The sequence below is a fragment of the Drosophila serrata genome, unplaced genomic scaffold (assembly GCF_035046125.1).
Source record: "Drosophila serrata isolate PLE 108 unplaced genomic scaffold, ASM3504612v1 contig_362, whole genome shotgun sequence".
In the NCBI taxonomy this organism is placed as follows: domain Eukaryota; kingdom Metazoa; phylum Arthropoda; class Insecta; order Diptera; family Drosophilidae; genus Drosophila; species Drosophila serrata.
In genome coordinates this window covers 1860281-1877124 of record NW_028257260.1, presented here as the reverse complement: position 1 = coordinate 1877124, position 16844 = coordinate 1860281, and the positions used below count along the sequence as shown (strand labels likewise).

Sequence of the window (16844 nt, the reverse complement as noted above, 5' to 3'; positions counted from 1 at the left end):
CCGTCTGCAACCTCTTGTGGTTATACCACGAGCTCTCGGCTTCGTCCTTGTGAGGCCTGAAAGGATATAGAGAAAGAGAGAGAGAGATGAAATTATGACCTGGCTCAAGCGGTGAGATCCCAACGAAAAAAAAAGTGGCAGCTTCTCCCCCAATTTTTGGAATATTCATATGTGCGCATGCTTTGGGGCTTAATTTAGACTTTAGGCCAAGGGTTCAAATTGTGGCCAGAAAAAAAGATTTGCAATCTCGCGCCAGCTTAACAGCCAAAGGCAAGGGTTCACAATACACTGTGAGAATTCCTACCAGGACTCTCTCAGATAAATCATAAAGTTTTATAGATTTACAAGCATTTACAACATACAATGACCAACTTAATCAGGCAAAGCAGCAGTGGGCATCAATTTTACAGGACCGCTCCCTCCAAACAATTTTCGCAAATATTTTTGTTTGCTTATCAAAGAACCCTTCTCGCCATCGCCATCGCCATCGAAAGCTGGGCGAGCAAACAAATTTATGGCCATCATAACAAGAAGAGGAACAGAATCGAGTCGAGTTCCCGGCTCGATAAAATGTCTATAGTGCTATATATAATAATCATAATAATAAATAGCAATAAAACTGCTACAAGGGAAATTAAATTTCGGTATCCGCAAGGATACAACACAAAAAAAAGTGCACACCAGAAACAGGAAGTAAAACTGAAGGGCAGTTCCTGTTTTGCGGCCCCCTAAAATTCACCTCCCATAAGCTGTTTAACTGAGTTATTAAAGAGCAGGAGCAGGAGTCAACCTGCGGGTCAGTCTGGGGGAGGAGGCGTATCCGTATCCTGCGGGTCCTGGAAAAGGCCACGACACGGCACGGTATAGCTATATTAAACGTTAATTAATGTTAAGTGCCTAGGCGTTTTACAAAATCATTTAAAATTTCAACGCCACTAAAGAGCAGAAGAAGCATCTAATGGGCTTACTTGCCATGGAAATTTGTTGCTTTTTTAAATATTAAAAGCAAATCAAAGTTATGGTTTTGTATATGTGGGGGTAAGGGGAAAATGGGACGAGATGGGACTATACAATTTTTAGGAAAAGTAAAACAGGAATAGGTTAAACAAACCAGACAGAGAAGATCTTAAAGGGAGGTATTAATCTGTGCCAGAAAAATCTTTTCTTATAGTATTGTATTATTTTATTTTATATTAAAAGAAAATCAAAGTTTTTGATTTTGTATTTGTTGGGGTAAGGGGAAAAATGGGACAAGACAGGACTAGACAATTTTCAGGAAAAGTAAAACAGAAGTAAGTAAAACAATCCTGTCAGAGAAGTTCTTAAAGGGAGGTTATAACCTGTTCCAGAAATACCTCTTCTTATATTATTATATTATAATATTTTATATTAAAAACAAATCAATATTATGGTTTTGTATTTTTTGGGGTAAAGGAAAAAATAGGAAAAGACAGAACTAAACAATTTCCAGGTAAAGTAAATTCAGGAATAGGTTGAACAATCCTGCCAGAGAAGACTTTATAGGAAGGTAACCTTTTGCAGGTATATGTACATATAATAATCACAATTATTATACTCTTACTTATCCAAATTAACTTATAGTCCTAAAAGACAGGACTATATAATTTCCAGGAAAAGTAAAGCAAATAAATGGTAAAACAATCCTGTCAGAGAAGATCTTAAAGAAAGGTGATAACCTGTTACAGAGATACCTCTTTTTATATTATCCAAAAATAACTCATAGTCTTGGAATTATATTTGAACTAAACTCCTTAATTATACTCTCTACCCTCTCTCAGCTTAAAAATATATTCCTCAACCCAGTAAAGTTTTAAATTTATTAAAATTATAACCACTTAAAAAGTACAAGAATACCATTCTTTCCTTGTACAAAAGAGACTTCTGGTTAAGGTCATTTGTAGACTTATTCCGTCTGACCTTACCTCAGACCCTGTGAAAACGAACCCAGACGATATTCTATATATTCCATATATTTTCTTATATATTATCCTGCCAGAGAAGATCTTAAAGAAAGGTGATAACCTGTTGCAATATACCTCTTCTTATATTATACAGAAATAACTCATAGTCTTTGAATTATATTTAAACTAAACCAACAAATTCTACGTCCTACTCTTCAGCTTAAAAATATATTCCTCAACCCATTAAAGTTTTAAATTTATTAAAATTATAACCACTTAAAAAGTACAAGAATACCATTCTTTCCTTGTACAAAAGAGACTTCTGGTTAAGGTCATTTGTAGACTTATTCCGTCTGACCTTACCTCAGACCCTGTGAAAACGAACCCAGACGATATTCTTCTCTTTAACAACCTGACAATGCTCTGGAATATACATATATATAAAATAATATAATATATTATATATATAAAGCGCTTTTGTTCCGCTTGGCCGGATGGTGGACTTTGGGCGTGTTGCCCTCAAAACTGGGGCGTGGCCATATATGACGTGTGACAAATTTTTGCGGTTGGCAAAAGCCAACACAACAGGGAAGGGTCCAACGGAAGGTGGTCCCGAGGTGGCAGCAAATGTGTGTTGCACGTCTCCTCCTTGTCTCTATGGTCGGTTGGAAAATTGTCTAACATATCCGGGAGCGTTGAGGTTGGCTGCCCATTGTGTGTGGGGTGCTTTTGTCCAGAGAGCGTTTCACATTTCGAGCTGCCCATTTTACTTGCAGTTAAATAGGGCGGAAAAATAATTGAACCATTATCAGGCAGTCTGTCGGGTGAGCAGGGTGTGAGAAGGATGATGATGATGATGGGGATGGCAGCAAGGATACTTGATAATTCGTATGTATGTACGACCCCGTCGTATCCTTTTGCTAGGCCGCGCTGTGAATAAATTTCAAGCTTGTTTCGCCTTTTGGTTTATTGTGCTTATTACAAAATATTTAACGCCAAGGACTGGGGGTTGCTACGCCCACGCTGTCACTGTCCGCCCAGGTCCTGGCCGTGGCTCTGGCTGTGGCTCCTTGCACGTCCTTTTTGGCTGGCAGGCAGAAATTGTTGCCTCATTGTAAAAATTTATGTTAATATTTTAAATTTGTACGATGGCAGCCGAACGGTGAACCGAACTGAACTGTGGGCAGTAACAATATGCCGCTGCTGCGGTTTGGGTGATCCCACCCACTAAAAGGACCCTCCCTGCAGGACCCTCCTGCCTGCCTGCCTGCCTGCGATGTTGTTTGTTGCTGCCCTGGTTGGCCCCGAGTTCCCCCTTGTCGCTTGTAAAATTTAATGTAATTTCTACGCTGCCGGCTCTAGGCCACGGACATTGGCACAGGACACTATGGCAGCCAGGATACTGGCCCGGTGCTGGTTGCCCTGTACTGTTAATAATGCCAACTTCTGCGATGGGCGATGCGTTTGCGTCGCTTAAAGTGCGGCCATATTTTTTAAAGAGGCCACAAACTGCAATGACAGTTCACCATTGCCACACATTTTCCACACACATGTGGGTTTTTTTCTTTTTATAAATATTTCACGCTCATATTTTATGGGCATTTTTCATAGGAAAAGCTGACGCTGGGAGAGAGCAGCTTGAACGGACAGTGGACGTTCCGCTTTCCACGTTCGGCTTCATTAATTAATCTCAAAAAAAAAAAGGAAAGCTGCGTTGATCCTGATGGTTCGCAGGAGTCATAAGACCAGCTTCTGGCACCAGGAAAAGCTTCTCCTAAGAGGATTGGATGGAGCCTCTTTTATAATTTATATTATTTACATTTTTAAACATATAAAAACTACGTTTGTATTGTAATTTTCTTTCGGTGTGCCAAAGATTTTGTATGCAACAGCATTGTGTTTTTAAAAGGACACGTCTACGCCCACATCAGCCTGCCGTCATTTTTGCGGCATGTTGCTGCGTTGAGCCTCATTAAGCTCACTTTGTCCTGGCCTGGTGGCAAGTCCTCCCCCTCCTCACCCTCCTCATCCTCCTCATCCTTGCCGCTGTGTCCATTTAAACAGAATCCTTCGCTGATTCATTTCTTCTCGTTTGCCATAAATTATTTTTAAATGCATACTTATGTGGAATTTTTGCCACGCGCTGCCGCGACAACTTTCCATAATTTTTATTTACATGATGCGGCGGAGCTCGGAGCTCGGAGCTCGGAGCATCCGGTGGCTTCCTGACGCAAGGGGGCTGTGTGTGTAACCGCATTAAAATGATTTGCAACGCAACCGTGTCGGGTGGAGATGTCTGAGCGCCCAGAGCCCGATGCAAATACAAAAAAAAAGAAAAAAGAGAAAACAAAAATATATATAAACGGACATTTGCTGCAAAAGTGGCCATAGGTATGATGTTCTACAGGGAGAAACCGTTTGAGGCTGCTGCACCACTTGCCACATGCATCACTTGCCACGCCGTTGGCTCCCTGAGGCCGATGTCAGTCGGAGGTCATTGGGGTCAGGCGATCAGGTGAGTATTATGGGTATATGACACTTTAAAGGTGACAGTGTTAGGACTTGAGTTAAATTTCTCCTAAAAGTCTTCTATTTACTATATTTACCAACAGTTTAAAGGAGAAGAAAAAGGAATCTAGGGATTAAGGTATTCTTAATTTGAAGTTTTTAAAATCTGATAGAAATATTTGCTTAAATTGTTGAACTAAATTCCCTCTAGGATAACACTTTTTTTCCTATTGACTTAATGAATGTGCTTTCACGAACTTATCTCTGGGGCTCTAGGAATAAATAGAACAGTCAAGATAAGATCTTATAATATAAGGATATGTATGATATGTAAGGATTTTATTGTCATAGAAGTCTTCTGGCTGTTCCTAGGCTCTTTAAAAATGTTTTTAAAAGCCTATAGAAAAGTATTGCTAGCCTTTTGCAATTTAAATGTATGGATGTTAGGAATCTTATCAGATTGTATTTCTGATCAGATTTATTTCACTTCATCTCTTGTATTTTTATCCCTTATAGTATTCTATTGGCATTAGGTTTTTTAAAAATTTTCTTAAATATCTACAGACAAATATTACCTTCCTATAGAAATTAAAATAAATAGGCATTTTATTATATCTTTGCAGGGTATTTTAATATCAGTCAAAAACTCATAACAAAATGAAGGAGTCATTTCCGACCCTATAAATCATATATATTCTTGATCAGCATTAATAGCCGAGTTTTTCTAGCTATTATTCGACCGAAAATTTTTTTTTAATTTTTTTGAAATTTTTATAAGGGTTAACATCGTTAAAATTGTCAAAAATTTGACAAAAAATGTAAATTTTTTTAGTTTTTAAATTAAGTATGCAGATTTATTAACCTATCAAAAACTAACACAGAACAGCTTTCCGATTTGAAATTAATGCCTTTTTGGCTTAGTTATGGATTTTTTAAACTTGCAATTCCAATACAAAAAATACGTATACGTAATATCGCCCCAACCAACATTGAATATCACGTATACGCACCATTGTCCAACAGACTAGGGATAATCTTTCCTTTAAATAACTAAAAATAGTCTTAATTTCAGTGATTTATTGTGAAACTAGAATATAGTTTCATTTATAAGGTTTAAAAAAGTTTATACTTTCAGTAATTCATTTATCATTCTTTAAACCCTTGAAGGTACTAATAGTTTCAGTCAGAGGCTTACAAATTAGTGAAGGAATCATTTTCGACCCTAGAAACCATATATATTCTTGATCAGCATCCACAGCCGAGTTTTTCTAGCTTTTATTTGGCACAAAAAAAATGTATTAAATTTTTTGCAAATTTTGTAAGTGGTTACATCGTAAAAATTGTCAAAATTTGGCCAAAAAATTTTAATTTTTTTAAATTTTTTATTGAGTATGCAGATTTATTAGCCTTATAAAAATCAACAAAGGTCAGCTTTCCGAATTAAAATTAATAAATTTTTGTCATTTTTATGGGTTTTTTAAATTTTGATTTGTCAATTTAAATTGTCATATAAAAATATTTTATTAAGCTTAGTTATGTTAGATTTTTGATTCGATTCTATAACTCCTCTTTTCTTTCTATAAGGCTATCATGGATTAGAATTCCTTCCCTGTTTGTTTTGTAATCCTTTTTTTTATTAACATTTAATAGTTTTAAGTTAGGCAAATGCCATTACCACAGAAACATTATAATATAGAGGTGTCCAATTAATTTAGTGCACTTGAATTATTGGGGCTGTCTCTAGAGTTCTTATCTTTTATAGATTTAATAAAAATCAAGAGAGAAATTTTTAGTATTAGATACCATTTGATTCCAAGTATATACAGCCATAAGAAGACCTTTTAAAACTCTGTCAAAAAACTAAAATGCACAATGCATCATCGATTAAGCGAACAAAAGTCAAAACTAGCCTAAAGGCTTATCCAGTTTCCTTTTTGTATCCCCCAACAAACCTCACAGATTGTTTCGAAAACTAAAAAAAGGATAGATAGAGAGAGAGAGAGAAGCATGGTAAATATTCACACAATCTGCGACACCGAACTTTTGTGAGATTGAGTTTGTGTTTTTGGCTGGAATTTTGCGGGAAGTAAATGTTGTGCATATGGATTGCAGCTTAGTTGTGGCCCTGCACTCTGGGTCGTCAATACAGTCCCCTCTCATGCATCTTGGTTGAGTGTGTTCCGAATAATCCTCTTTGTAACCCAGACACACACACATAGAGCACTCTCCCCTTTAGTCAATCTAATTATTATCAACTTTGTGGCTGACTCCGCCCTTTGGATCCGAGGCCATATGGTGCTCCTTTAGGGCTATAAATACACCATTGAGCATATGTTTTGGCTTAAACAAAAACCCCCTTATTTTCCTTAAGCCTTGTTTTGTACCAATACGAGTCGAGTATAGTCTGTGTAATTGCAGAGAGACTCTGTTTTATCTTACCTTAATTATTTATTTTTAGCTTCAGCCCAAGCAAACTTTTCTACCCTGACTTTTCCGCTGCTGACAAAAGTGGAAAAATATTCAGATTTGATGACAGGCTCCCTCTTTTTCTCCACCCCACCCTTTTCACCCACAGATTCGACCACTCAATCAACGATATCGATCGATTTTCAATCTCAGCCCGAGAGGAAATTGTTGTGAAGTTTATTTATTTATTTTATGAAAACTGTTACATTCCATTCTCTCTTTAGCTCTCTGCATATATATTTTTTCTTTTGCCATTTTCAAGTTGAATTTTCCTTATATATATCCTACATACAGGATACTAAAAATATTTATATATGTAGCAACCACTGAAGCTCATAAATCGAGCATTTAATTACTTAAGCAATCTATGGATGAGTTTGGATTTTCGAGTGTGTGTGGCAGATACCATAGAATGGAGTGCAAAGTGAAGGGAAAATGATTTTCAAGTATACAATTTTCATTGGAAAATTACCCTGCAAACAAAACAACTTTAAAACTCTTAAAGTATATAAGTACACATTGAAATTGATTTGTTTTTTTTTTTACATTTCTAGATTAAAAATCAATCAGTTTCTTATGAATTTTTTGGGGGAGAAAAGTGTAAGTGAAAGTGAGTTAGAAGAGGAACCATCCTGTACCCTGAACCCCTTGAAAACTGAGACTGATATTGAGATTTGTGGTTTCTTATTTTCAGTGGACTCTTAGAGTTGGTCCAGATTTTTCCTCAATGCCGCTGCAGATGTCAAGGCTGAATCGTGAAGGCGAAGAGCACCACCACCCACTTTGACTTTGGCTTTAGCTTTTTTGCCTTTGACATTTTAGCCGACCGCCAAAGCGTCAAGTTGAGCAAAACAGCGCACAGCAAGCGGCGTTTAATGTTAACGCTTTTGTTGCCACTCTCTCGCGGGCTTTCCTCTCCATTTCTCCCTGCTTTCTCTACAGAGAACTTTCTCCCTTTCTCCGGACAGTTCACATAATTTAAATTCCATGCCTGTTTCATTCTGGTCTCTAACCACGCAGCTTTTGCCATGCGACGCACATACAAAATGCGAAATGCGCCATAAACGAAAATGGCTGGGCTCCTTGACTTGTTCTTGTTTTTCTTTTTTCTTTTGCCATGGGTGTGCGTGCTGAAAATGAGAAGGGGGTTCGGAAACTGAAACTGGAACTTCAATTTTATCAATTACGCCTTATGCACTTCAAAGTGTGTAAATTCATTAAACAAAAACATTGTCACAAGGTGTCAAAGCTACCAAGAATGAAGTTAAACGGGGAATTATAAAGAGAAACCTGGCCAAAACTATTTAAAGGGGGTTTATTTAAAAATATTATTGTTAAAATATAATATGAAAATATTGTAGATATTCTTTATCTTTAATAAATAAATCAGTTTAAGGGGTATGAATGTTAACTAGAAAGCTATGAGCTATCTATGATTCAAAAGTGTGGCTTCGTTGCTTTGATTTGTTTTAATTTTAAACAAGTAATTTAGTCTTTCTCGAATCCTCATGTTGTCTAATTAAAACTGTATTAAATTCCTTTCATTTATATTTATTTATTTCAAGTTTAATAGTCAAAATAGTTAAAATCCTAACACAAGATACAACTTGAAAAGAACGATTCTTTTCAAAAGTCAACGTGCATTTTAGCATATATTTTTTAAACTAGAACTAAAAAATATATAAAATATATGCTTATCTTATGTTATTTAATATAAACTGTATTTAATTTGTTATATTTTTATTAATTTATTTAAAGTGTAATAGTCGAAAACCAAAGAAAAGATACAACTTCAAGAGAACGATACTTTTAAACAGTCAGCCTGCACTTCAGCATATATTCTTTAAACTATAACTAAAATATATATAAAATATGTGCTTAACTTATGTTATTGAATTAAAAATTTATTACATTTATTATATTTAAATTAGTTTATAAACAGTTTAATAGTCAAAATAGTTAAAATCCTAACAAAAGATACAATTTGAAAAGAAAGACACTTTTTAAAAGTGTCAGTCTGCACTTTAGCATATAATCTTTGAACTCTAACTAATATTTACATAAGAATATATGCTTATCTTATGTTATTTAATTAAAACTATATTAAGTTCATAACATTTACATTAAATTATTTAAGGTGTAATAGTCAAAATCCTAACAAAAGATACAACTTGAAAAGAAAAATACTTTCACCCTGCACTTATCCATGTACTCTTTGAACAACGACTGAAATCTGAATATTAAATGTTCTTATGACATCTAAAATATCTCAAAAATAATCTAGAGTATTTTTTCCCAGTGCAGCCAAGTGCCAGATGAGCTTCAGGTAAAAAAAAGCGGACAACTGACTGAGGAGGACGGTGGTCCAAACCTTTGACTCCTCGAAACTCTGGTTGGTGTGCGTGAGATCTTTTTGTTTGCCGGCTCGGATGTCAGCTGCGTGGGGGGAATGTGAGAGGATGTGAATGCGGTGGCAAAAGGGGGGAGACGATGGGTTTCTGGCCTGGGATGCCTAACCCTTGTAAAACCCCCGTGACCTTTTGGCAACCCCACCGCATCACATCCCATTGTTTGCGTGCGGTGACGAGCGAAAGGAAAATCCATTGAAATTCAATTTAAGGAATGTTGACAAACGTTTGTCATGAGACAGCGACACCAAACACACACACACACACACACACACACACACACACGACAAGCTTAAAGAGTTTTCCGTCAGGTGCTGATTTCCCCGTATATTGCAGTGTCATGAAAAAAAAAGAAAAACTCTCGGCTTAACCTTTAAAATCGCTTAATCTGACGCGAAAAGCCTGCCTGCCAGAGAGGATTCATTAAGGATTCTTCTGGTGGAAAATATATATCTGATTCGGTGGAAAATATTTAACCAGAGCAATTTTCGAATATATATTATTACCTAATTACAGCAAGCACTTGGTCAATGAAAAATTGAAGCTCTTAAACTACTTCAAACATTCAATGAGATGGACATCCCACTAGTCGAGTCCTGGAATTTCTTGCTGGTGCCGATGATGGAGCACTCAAAGGTCCTTTCCCGGCAGAGTGGGTGGTAGCGTTTGAGCCAAAAGGACTCGACACTCGACTCAAAGAAGTTGGCTTTTCTTTTCTTTTGCTTCTCTCCACACAATGGAGGCAGGACATGTGTCCTGGTTATGCCAGCGAGATCTCAAATTAACACTTGAAACGCAATGAGGCGAGCCTGGGAAGGGGGGAGGGAATTGAGATCCCTGTGAAGATTGGGAGGACCCAAGTGGGTTTCCGTTTCCTCAACTAAAGCTAAAGCTAAGGCTAAGGCTAAGGCTAAGGCTTGTTACGAGCGAATAGAGCGTATGACTTAACAAGTGTTCCAGGCTTCAGGCTTTACTGAGGAATGTCCTTTACAAGTTGTCATCGGCCCAAAACAATTCGCCCGGGATTGGCTTTGTTAGTGCGGTTCCCTTTTTTTAAAGAATTTTTTTTTTTTTTTTCACTTTGCCTGTCATTACGGCAAAGGATGAGGAAACGATGCGATACAAAAGGACTCTATGTGGTTGTTGCCAGAGGCCTTTACTCCACCCTCTTTATAGTGGGAGCTTTTCTTCTTGAAGGGTATACCCGATTCGGTTTTCTGGACTTAAGTAGCCTTTCCTCAACCCTCAAGTTATTTTTATTCTTTGGGATAAAACTGTGTGCCATTTAATGTGAGGCTGTTTGTCTTTGCCACAAACAACCAAGAAGGAGTGCCGAGTGAGTTTATCTACGAGTATCCTTCCCCCTCTTTTCAGGCTTCGATTATTCGCCAGATTTGCCAAGAAATTCCCATCTTTTCGTTGCCTGCAAGCCATGAAGTGGGTGGATGTGACTCCCACATTCAGTAAATCTCTCTTTTATTCGATTCGCTTCAAAACGATTCGGTTTTTATGAAGGGGAGAAGCCGGCAGGGCTGAGCTGCTTTAAATCTAAATTGATCTTTACAATCAGTTTAGCGAAACAGACCCAAGAGAAACCCATAGCAAACTAGACCAGAATTTAAAGAGATGATATAGAAGAGCTGAGAAAACTGTAACATTATATTTGCTAATTAAACAATAGAGTACCTTTCTCAGAGGTTACTGAACTGTGTTTTGTATTGTGTAGTTGCGGGTCAAGTTTCCACACTTGACTCTATTGAATCTTAGGCAAAGACCAATGAGCTTAGACTCCATCTTACCCACCTTACTCCCTTCACTTTCAATCGTTCGACTTAGTCACCTTAGCCTTAGGGGCTCAGTCAACGACTGGCTTATGTGTCTAGACTCTAGGCCGCGTATATAGGACTTCTTCGTTTCATTCAACTCTGTCGTCCAGACTGAGACTTTTGTCATGCCACTTCGATGTCTCGGATTGCCGCCTTGTCAATCAAATGTGGTGGTGGCGGCGGAGGGCAGGCCTGCCAATCAACCATCAATCAATCAATCAAACAAGCCAGCTGTTATGGAGCCACAACTTCCTGCTTAAAAGAAGCCATTAATTTATTCCATTGAAATGGAAACATACATAAAGGATACATTGAGAAAAGAGTATATGGATTATTGTGTTGATTATTTGTTAAGTATTTTAACCCTCCTCCTCCTTCCTCACTCACTCACTCTGAATCGATACCCTTTCTCCGGCAGGACATGCTGTCTTGAAGGATTTTCTGGCAGTCAGAGAGACAGAGAGCTAAAAACAATGAGGCGACGACAGAAATTGCGACGACAACGACGGCTACCTGACAACCCCGAGGTGCCTTCTGTCTGTCCCTCTGTCTGTCTGTGTCTCTCTCAGAGCTCCTTGTTGTGTGCCTTGCCACCCTGCACATCTTAAGGATCCATCCCCTAGCTGGATGCTCTTGGTCTTGTTTGCTTATGCCGTCTTGTTTGCCAGCGCCATTGAATTTTCCATTTCATATTCAAGGGCAAACACGGGGCGAGTGAGTGCTGACAACAGCAACAAACGAGGGAAATGTCCTGTCTTAAGACTTGGCAATACCCTACTCGATAAGAAAACCTATATCTCTTTATAAGGAATATCAAGGAGGATAATTTCTTCTTTTCCAGCTAACAAATTTGGTTTTGGGTACCCCCCCGAAGCTAGAGGAAAGACCGAGATAGTGAGTTGTCAAGTCGTTGTGGGAAATCCTTGGGCATCCTTAAATCGACCCAAGCGAACCCTCCCTCCTTGAGCCACCTGCACTCGAGCCGCCGCGGGGCAGTGACTTGAGTCAAGTCGACCTGGCGACTCTTTCAATTGCGCTATTAAAAATCATTTAGAGTCTGACAAACAAACTGCTGCAGGGCGTCCTGTTTGAATTGCGCCCTCTCCCCCATGTCCTGTTCTGTCCTGGACGAAGGTCCTTGGCCCATGTTTGGGCCAGGAATACAGAGGAATATTCTTTATCGCAAATATTTTGGTGAGTTACGAATTGAAATGTGAAAATTAAAATGCAATTAAAATGATTTTTTATCTATATCTATATAGAAAGAGCATTTCCATCTCGCTGCGGGTAGAGAGAGAAAAAAAACCTTATAAAATATGCAACTGAAAAATAAGAATAGCGCTGAAATAGCGCGAGAGCTCTGGCCTGAAATAGCAAAAGCGAGCTGCAATCAAAATACAAAGTCGAGAAAGGAGAAGCAAAAGTCCTAGCAGGTCCTGGCACACACACATACGCTAAAGGCTTTAGCTGTTGACTCAGCTGGACGGTCAGGGAAAATTTTCACACATCTCCGGCTGTGACTTGAAAACTAATTTCAATATTTAGTTTTACGCAAAGATTGTGAGCAGCTGCGGATAATGAAGTATCCATTGCTTGTACGGTTTGCAAAGCTCATAAATAATTCCCAACGAAACGTAAAATCAATAGATAACCCTTTTCCATGTCCATGTCTAAACTATATAAGGTAGACAAGACAGACGCCTGGCATTATAAATAACCAAAAAATGCCAAACGAAAATAGAACATAATTAATGGGAATAAAAACAGCCGGAAGAGAAGGTCGATTGCCGCCCTCGTAAAGGGGGTTAGGAGCTGGAAGCTCTCTATAAATAACAAGTCTGTTTTTTAAAAGTGTATTTTGCAGGGGGAAAAGGTGAAAAACTGAAAACCAAAGATGCGGTAACTGTGTCTCTCTCTGATGCCTGTCAAATGTCAAATTATGCAATCCCAGTTTTCCAGCTTTTCATTGAACCCTTTTTTGGAAAACCATTTTTAAAATAAATATATGAGGCCCACGCGGCGTATACGCAATGTAAAATAGTAGTCCGACTTTTCTGTGTGTCTCTGACAGTTTTGTGACTTGTGGACACTTTTCCCGGCATTTTGGAAAAACACATCCAAGTGGAGGTGAAAACCAAAAAACGTAACAATAACAACGCTACGGGTGGGGAGGGGAGGGGAGGGGAGTTCAGTGATACAATTTTCCTCGTTTGATTGTTTTAAATTTTGCATTTAGCTCTTGTCATCCAGCTTGTTTATTTATTCGTTTGCATTTCGCCGTCAGCTGTGAGTTTCTACTCTCTACTCTCTCTCCTTCTCTCCACGGGTTTATTTTCCTTTTGCCTTGTTTCTATTTTTGTTGGCCAGCTCTTTTGTTTGTTTGTTTGTTTGTTTGTTTGCTTTGCTTTGTTTTGTTTGGCAGCGTGTTTGCGCTGCTTTGCCTGTACATTAAATGCAATTGGAATTAGAATCTGGCTCTGCCGCTCGGCCATTCCGCGGCGCCTCGCGGCGATTGGCAGTTTAATTGGCCATTTTGTACAACAATTTGTACTGAAGCAGAAATCTGCTGTTGCCATTTGCTATTGCGTTATTTGCGGTTTTGTTTTGGCCGCCATCGGGGCCTGTTTTGGCCATGGCTTTGGTTAAAAATTTAATGAACATTCGGTGGGGAGAAAGGGGCTTAAAACTCGGCTTGTTATTCCAGTTATTGTTATGAATAAACATAATTTTTTTTTGGCTAGCAAATGAATTGGAAACATTGCGGAAGAAGAGAAAAATTATGTGTCATATAAGAGTGACAATTTAAGGTGATACACTTGGATTAAAACAAAGCTCTAATGAAAGGCATTTTGGATTAAAAAATGTATACAATATAGAATAAATATACACTAAAGAAATGGTACTATTAAGAAAAAAATAAGGTAATATTTTCCACCCAAAAATAAAAACATTTAAACCTTGGTAAACCTTTGATAACAGTCCAGCTCGAAGGACGAATTAAGGTTCCTATATATTCCGGGAGCTTGTTCAGTATATAGCCTTACTTTGGGAGAAAAAATACTTCAAAAAACCCCTTAAAAGAGGTAACTATATACTATTACTTCATTATCTATATTACATTTCTTATTATTACCACTAACCTTTTCAGAAACTTCAAAAAAAAACCCTGTTTAAACACTTTTCCCAACAAAGCTCTCATCCCAAAAGAAACATGGATCAGAATGTATTTTTTTTTTTTTTGGTTTGTAGGCTCTGATGGGCTATTACAAATCCCTCACCGCTAACGAGCATCTTTTAATTAAATGCCTCGACATAAAAATACCTCTCTTCATACCGCTGACAGAGATGGATGGAAGTCGAAGCGGGATGGCCATAGAATAACGCATTAATGCAGCTTAATTAAAGGCGATCACAGAACAACGACACACAGACCGTCCCCCTCTCTGCCTTTGTTCCATTTTCTGCGGCATTGTAGCATCTTTTTATGGCACTACCTGAGCAGGAGGGGAGGGTGGGGAGGCGGGAGTAGAATGCTCCACATGCCCCCGATTTGGCCCATCCCTGCTGCTGCTGAATTATGAGCAGCTCCCCGCACTTTTGCCGGCAGTTATGCTAAGCTCTGCAAATGAACATCATAAATAAAGGTCCAGGAGCCGCGAGCTTCCTCCTGGGTGGTTCTGGGGGGAAGTAGATATAGGACTCGGCAGCACCGCTGAGACCCACGTGTCAAAAAAAAAAGGAAACAAAACCCAAAGACAATGTCAAGCAACACCGAAAAGATGGTAAATTTGTACTCAAACAAGAAACAATGTAGAAACGAATAGAAAATACCTTGGAAAAGGAAGAAAAAGTAGAGACTCAGATAGGGTTTTATAAAGAACAAGAAGGATAAATCAAGAAAGGAAGATAAATCTGGGAAAGCTAAGGCTGTATACCTTAGTAGATTGCATTAGGATCAGGGTATGGAATAAAATATCGATTATAAATTTACTAAAAATAACATTCTTCTAAAGTCCAAGAGATTGTATGTCCTTAAAGGTTGCATTAGGATCAGGGTATGGAATACAATATCGATTTTAAATTAACTAAAATTTACACTCATTTAAAGTCAGAGCTTTTCTGTGTTGGTTTTAATAAAGTAACAAAATTGGCATTGTGAGTTTTAAAACAAAACTAATGCTTATTCTTTTTTAACTTTAATATAACGACTCCAAAATTAAAACAGAATTAATGGGTCCTTGGGTGTTGATGCTGTTCAATAATAGACATGACAGGAAGTGCCTTTTTCAGTGCATTACAAACTTCTAATTCCATTTTTTAAAACCTTGCAAAGGTTTTAAAATAAATTTCCCTTACAAAGAAACATTAACGATTACTTCTTCCCTAAAAAAACCTGATAAGTTTTAGTAATTAATCTAAAAATATCACCAGCCCAGCATCCCTTTTGATACACACAAAATGCCAAAGTCGGTGAAAGTTCGCTTCGAATTTGCGCGCATGTTTAAATGTTGTTATGAATATGACAGCCGAGCATGTCTGCTGGCGGTTGTAAAGGAGACGGAGGTGGAATTATTATTTTTGTAATATAATGATAAGGGGAGAAGAGGAGAAGGAGAAGCTTGTCGCTTGTACGACGACTTCCGCTAATGCAAGTGCCCGCTTCCGTTTCCGCCGCTTTCTTCGGCTTCTCCGCTGCTTTTTGTTTCACTTTCGGCTCATTGCTTATTTCACTGAGAGCGCTATATGCTGCTTGTTTGCTGCCTTTTTAAAACCTATGAAAATGCAAATTGAGTTAAATATTTATGTGTTTGTAATCAAGGACCTCCTCCCTTCCCGCATCCTCCGAAGATATTCCCGAACGAGGAGACAAAATATAACAACAGCAGCAGCGTCAGTGACAAAAAGCCAAAGCCTTGGCTCCTTATGAGCCATGAGAATGTAGGAGGGTAAAAGGACAAATAACATTTCCAATTATGCGACTTTATTGCCGACAAATATGAGTGGGGTAGCTCTAAGGGATCCGAGTCCTTGTCTAGATCTCAGAGGGATAAATGGTATGCTATATGGATTCAATTTGAAGTCATATGTCATGGGTTTTCCATAATTTTTGGGGTTCCAAGTTAAGTAAAATAACTTAAATTATCTTTTACTATTTAAAAAAAAATTCTAACAAATATTTCTTACCCAATTTACTGGATATTTAAGATCTAAATGAGCAAGAATATATATAAAGAAATATATTTAGAACACCCGGAAATTAGCAGAGTGATCAAACAATCGCTGAGCTGAGTAGCTCTCATAATTTAAATATGTGCTATTTCGTTGATTATGTGCCATTGTCGGCTCGTCAAAAGGAGCCCCTGGGCGTAGGAAGGAGGTCCTTTCGGCACTTGTAACGACGACAGGTGGCCAGGGTTGCCGGTGCAATCAAGTAAATTACAGAAATTTACAACTTGCCGGGGTCACATTGCTCACACCCCATTCAGCCAATTACACTTCGCTGGGTTTTATTTATAAATATATATATTTTTTGTATGCCTTAACAAGCATTGAAGGAGAGTCCTTTTTTCCGATAATAAAAGATATACATGTAACTTGAACCTAGAAATTCATCTTATATTTCTTTATATATGAAATAGAACCTGCTGGGTATTCAAAATTCGGCTTAACAAGCTTTAGTCCTTGTTGTTTATTTGTTTGATTGCGTTCTGCAA

General features: G+C 38.0%; 1 protein-coding gene across 13 annotated transcripts in view; it reads right to left on the bottom strand.

The window, feature by feature from the left end:
• The window catches only part of dpr8 (defective proboscis extension response 8), a 195872-nt gene that overhangs the window by 160866 nt on the left and 18162 nt on the right, over positions 1–16844 (bottom strand). For all 13 annotated transcript variants that reach the window (XR_015273089.1, XM_086839131.1, XM_086839139.1 and 10 more), the window contains one exon: positions 1–56. The gene's annotated coding sequence lies outside the window, so the exon portion shown is untranslated. The remainder of the gene's footprint in view (positions 57–16844) is intronic.